This window comes from Sapajus apella, unplaced genomic scaffold (genome assembly GCF_009761245.1).
Source record: "Sapajus apella isolate SASKATOON/1434 unplaced genomic scaffold, GSC_monkey_1.0 scaffold20, whole genome shotgun sequence".
Lineage (NCBI taxonomy): Eukaryota > Metazoa > Chordata > Mammalia > Primates > Cebidae > Sapajus > Sapajus apella.
The window spans coordinates 8,787,466-8,793,302 of NW_022436960.1; the positions used below are offsets into that span (position 1 = coordinate 8,787,466).

General features: G+C 50.4%; 1 pseudogene; it reads right to left on the reverse strand.

Annotated features, from left to right (window-relative positions):
* Nucleotides 1–3,681: 3,681 nt before the first annotated feature.
* LOC116557812 lies at nucleotides 3,682–5,445 on the reverse strand (annotated as a pseudogene).
* Nucleotides 5,446–5,837: the final 392 nt, after the last annotated feature.

Genomic DNA, 5,837 nt, shown 5'->3' on the forward strand with positions numbered 1-5,837 from the left:
TTGTCCCGCTCTCTCTCCCTCACTCTCTCTGTCTCTCTCTTTCCTCTCTCTCTCCTGAGGAAAGAATTATCCTGAGGATAATTCCTGACCTTCAGGAGCTCCCTGAGATAATCACGGGTTGATTGACTATGCAGCAGTAGATGATTAACACATTCCACAACTCCCATCCTCTTGACTCTCGGGAACCATGGGAAGCAGATAGGGAAGGAAATTTGAGAATGATGTAAGAAAACCAGTCAGTCTCATAGTACAATGTGTGCCACATGGCTGATGCCTTACTACCCTCCCCCGCTTCATTGTACTTAAGCAAATCTGTGTCTCCTTCCCTCATCCCCAGAGACCCAGTGACATAGATGGTGGTTATCTTAGCTGCTCTGCTCTTTATGCATAAGAGCACATGGAATCCCTACGAATATCCACTGAGCCGGTCCCATTACTCCCTCTATTTTAGGTATGAGGAAATGGAAGTACAGAGAGGCGAAGCTAATTCCCAAGGCCACACCACTTCTGCTGGTAAGTGCCAAGTTGAGATGGGATTTTGAACCAGGCAGGCTGGCTTCAATGCCCACCCTCGTACCTTCCCTGCAAATGCACAGCTCCACTTCCAGATGACCTGTGTCCAGCCAGGCCATGGAGACACGGTGACCCCAGAGATAAGGAGACGTCCTCTGAGGTTGCCCAGCTGGGGAAGGTGGAGGCCTTCTGACTCCTTTGGCAGTCCTCTGTGCCAGCCCTGGAGAAGCCTGGGTTTTGCATCAGAAATAATAGGCTTGTGTCCTGGCGGTGTGGGTGATGGATCATACTTCTCTCCTTACCAGGACACAGGCTTCTGATTTAAAGGGTCAAAGGGGCGTGCCTGCTGCATTTTACCTGTGGCTCTGTCTTTATCAGAGGCCTCTGGTAACTAACATTCAGACCTGGGATTTTGACACAGGTTCCTCCTTGGCACCTGTCCTTAGCAACCCTCACACGGAGCATTGCCCCCAAATAACCCCCTTGACTTCCTCACTTGCTCTTTTGCTCCTCTTAGTCACTCTGCAAGCAGGAAGTGAGTGGGTGGTGCCTCTTCTCCTAGCTCAGCCTCTACCTCCCCTCGGAGCCCCCAGCGTGAGACAGGGTCTCCTGGTCTACGTCCCTACTGTCCACCTCTGCTGCCCATCTGGGTCCCAACCTGTCTGGCTGCTCCCTCAGTGACCTCTGAGCGGGTCCTCACTTCCACCCTCACCCTACCAGGCTGTTTTCTACTTGGCCACCAGGATATCCTTAAGAATATGAGTCCTTCAGGTCACTGGCCTGTTTGAAGCACCCCCCACCGGCCTCCCAGTGCCTGAGGCCCAACCCCATCTTCCCCTGGTCCAGAAGACCCCCTTTCTGGACTGGCCCCACCAATCTCTGCAGCTGGGACATCCAGGAGCAAAGTTCCCTAGAGGGGGACTCTCCCTGCAGGGCTCTCCTTCAGCCAGGGGAGAAAAGGAGAGGAGTCCTGGAACAACCTGCAGTAGAAAAGCCTCTTTGCTACTGCTGGACTGGCTACGCCTGGCACAGATTGCAACTTCCTTGACAAAACCGTGTGAGTCAGCTCCTCTGCAGTGAACAAGGCGACCTCACAGAATGTTCTGTCTCAGGCTTCAGTTTGATACAACGATGGATAAGTCAATCCTTTCTTATGCTTCCGGTCCTCACATTATGTAGCAGGAAGCCTCCCAGGATCCTTCCTCATAGCACTGACCCTCCATTGACCCAAGCCCCACTCCCGCTGTCAGGGCATGCCTGGCCTTTCCCGCTCTCCCCAGGACTTCCCGCATCTCTACGGGGAAGGCTGTCAGCTTCTGGCCATTAGAGTAGGTGCTTCTCAATCATTCCTGTTCCCTACATGTAGAATTGTCAGATTTAGCAAACAAAAATATCTCAAAATTCATGAGGCATGGGTACTTGTGCTAAAAAGTTACTCATTATCTGGAATTCCCACGTCACCGAGGGTATGTGATCAGCACTTCCCTGCCTTCGGGGCGTGCCCAGCGCTTGTGTGTGGTAGAGGTTCCAAGCTCAAGGACTTAGAGAGTCCTAGGCAGCAGCTGACGACTTGTAGAGTCTGGGATATCAGCGTGGGGACAATCATGAGGAACTCGCCTGGGTGTGTGTGTTTGTTACCTGGTGAGTGCTCTGCAGCGATTGGAGGAAATGATGCCTACATAGCAAGGAGCCTCTGGGCCTATTCTAGGAGGAGTCTGAGGCCCACCCTCTGTCATGAAAGCTGGGTGGGTGGCACTGCAGGGAGCAGGGGTGGTAAGGGAGTTCCTGGGGTCTGAGCATCTGGTGCACAGCGCACTGAACAGGACAGTCCTGCCCTCTCTTGTACTATAGGTGGTGAAGCATCAAAAACCCGTGTGCATTTGAATACCAAGGAAGAGCTTAGAGGCTCTGCCTCAAATATTCTGATTTATCTGATCAAGGCCAGGAATACGTATTTTTAACAAGCTCCTCAAGTGACGTTAATCAGAGTTTGAGAAACACTGCTATAGGGAGGTCGCAGGTCGCCCGTCGCCTGGTCTTCTCTGAGCCTTCAACAACCCTGTAACACTGACCGAATGATACTTATCCTCCCTGCGTGGCCTGAGAGGTGGACAGGTGTATGTCTGCTTGCAGTCACCCAGCTTAGGATACCAGGCAGCAGACACTCCACCCACTCTCCTTGTACCCTAACATTTGTGATGGATCAAGATGAGGATCATTTACCTTGATTATCCTGATCAAACCCACACGCTTCAGAGCAGCCCCTCTGGGAGAGGCTGGGAGAGAAACGGGCTTCTATTTAGTGGAGACACTGTGCTGGGGGTTCTAACTCTTAGGTTCTTCCTCTGTCCAGTGGGGACAACAGGGACCACCTCCGCGGGGCACTGAGAGGCTGAAACGGGGTCGCGCAGGGAAAGTGCCTGCCCTCTCCCCACCCCAGCAGACAATGGGTGCTCACCCCAGTGCAATCAAAGGCAGTAGCTGTGTTACCCACCCAGAAGCCACAGTGCTGCAGGAGGCTGTGTGTGTGCGTGTGTGCTCACATGTGTGGGAGCAGCCAGTTATCTGCACTCTGCATGCCTGCCTAGAAAGTCACCATCAGAAAGGGCATATGGATGCCCATACTAGGTTCTCCCGGGAGTCAGAGTGTCTCTCTTGTTTCTGTGGCTCCTGTGTCTGTTGTCACCTTAGAACCCCTCACTCCCACCAAGGTGGTCTTGGAGAAGGGTGACAGAGAAGGGTCAGTACTGTGAACCTGCTCTAAAGAAGCTGGAGAGAACCGGAGATGTCACCTGCTTCCTTTCCCCCAGCCCCTGCCCCAGGTGCCTCTCGGTTCACCTCTGCATTAACTCAGAGGGCACACAGGGCTTAGGCAAGTGCCAGACACACAGGATGCAGCCTCCAAGTGCTGCCTGTTATTATCACTATCACTCCCACCTCCGCACGCCATGCAGTGTCCTCACGGCCAATGAAGGGATGCGCCTCCAACACTATCCTCTCGTTCTCTCCCACCCTATCCTCTCCTTCCCCCCCACCCCGCATGCTGCCACAGGCACCCTCTCTCAATTTTGTGCATGCCCCTTTACCCACTTTTGAGACTCACGGTGTCAACTCCTGCTTGTCCCTCAGAACTCGGCTTGGTTATTTTTCTTTTTGAAACATTTTCTTAAGAAAAAAAAAAAGGTTTTAAAACAGTTTGAATGTACAGAAAAGTTACAAAAGCAATTCTGAGAGGTCCAAGATACACTCTCCTTGCTTTCCCTAAAGTAAACGTGGACCTCTCATGTGACCACTGCACGTTCCTCAGAACTAGGAAGTAGACATTGGGACAGCCTGGACTTCCTTGGGGGTCACCAGCTCTCCCACTGATGTCTTCTTCTGTCCCAGGAGTCTACATGGCATTTAGTCGCCATGTCTGCTTAGATCCCTCCGGCCAGGCACCATTTCCCAGAGTTTCCTTGCCTTTCATGATCTCGACACTTCTTTTTTTTTTTGAGACGGAGTCTCGCTCTGTCACCCAGGATGGAGAACAGTGACGCTGTATCTCGGCTCACTGCAACCTCCGCCTCCCGGGTTCAAGCAATTCTCCTGCCTCAGCCTCCTGAGTACATGGGATTACGGGGCGCCCGCCAACTTTCCGGCTAATTTTTTTTTCCACTTCATTGATAAAAATTTATTGCAGTTTGGCACCTAGAGTAATAACAGGAATAACAAGCAATTTCAAAAAGAGTTAAGATTTCTTCAGCAAAATAGATGATTTCACATCTTCAAGTCCTTTTTGAAATCAGTTATTAATATTCTTTCCTCATTTCCATCTAAATGACAGCAGCGATACTGTTCTTAGTTACTCGACATTTGTAAGCCTATGACTGCTAGGCTATGCATAGCCCCACGTCCTAATCAGGCATTCATTGCTCCCAGCAGGCCTCCATCTACTTGTACCAGCCTGCCCTTTCCTCCCAAGCTCAAGGTTACTCTTAAAAACCAGTAAATGCAAAAAAGAACTTCTAAAGTGGCAAGGCATGGCCCATCCACAGTCAGCCCAAGGGCAGTTTTCAGCCCTGCCTCACCTGGGTCTAGTTCAGCTGGCGGATGAGCTGATTGATGCGTTCACCCTGAGAGCCAGGTGTGCCCATCTCTTTGAGGAAGCCCACTCTATTTTTGGTAGCATAATGGGCCACTGAGAGGTGGAAAGGGCACAAGAATCATGAGATCTCCTGAAAATGCTTCCCCAGGAAGGCAATTTCATGAATGAGGTCTTCCACGCAAATGACACAAAACTCCTCCAGATGCTCCTCAATCACTGTGTTGTCTGTTAGATATATGGTCTTATTCTTGAATTTGGCTTGTCCACATTTCAAAATGAGTTCCCGGACAGACTTCAGGTTTGGAAATCCTTGGATCACATAAGGTTCCACTCTACACAGCATTTTTAGGTTCTGGGCGCTGACTTTTACAAAGACACCCCTAAAAATTTTCTTTAGGCAAAGTCTTGTATTGGGTCTCTGCACCACTAAATTCACGCCATCAATCCTTTCGATGTGTTCGACAAAGGTCAAGGAATGTTTATCTGGCAATTTCAAGCCGTGAGGCTTCACTTCCAGTCATCTGACACGCACCTTGTCACGTGTCTGCCGCCAGGAATCATGTAGGAATGATTCTAGTTGCTTAGACCTGCGCCCTTTTCCTTTCTTCTGTTCCTTCTTTGCCCAAAATGCCTGCTTTGCCTGAGTGGCTTTGAGGGCTGGATAAGCCTTCCTCTTTTTCAGGAGGTTTTCTGGAACCAAAGGGATTTTTCTTTGCTCTTGCTCCACCATCTTTCCAGTGTAGCAGCGACTGATCATGCACCTAATTTTTGTGTTTTTAGTAGAGACAGGGTTTCATCATGCTGTGCAGGATGGTCTCGATGTCTTGACCTCATGATCTGCCAGCTTTGACCTCCCAAAGTGCTGGGATTACCTAGGGTTGAACCACTGTGCCCAGCTGACGTCGACACTTTTAAGTAGCACTGATGGGGTATTTTGCCAAATGTCCCTGAAATTGGGATTGGCTGTTGTTTTCTCATGATTAGATTAAGGTTCTGGATTTGGGGAAGATCCCGACAAGAGGATGCACCTGGTTCATGATACTACCCAGAAGACAGCAAGATGTCAGCACAGCTCACAGCTGGCGAAGTCAACCTTGATCCCTCGGCCAAGGTGGTGTCTGCCAGGTCTCTTGGCTGACATGTCACCATGTTCCACTTTCTCTGCTCCATCTAGATGACAGCCTCATTCCGCAGCACTCGTCATCAAGAGACATGCAATCTATTATACTTTTCTGTT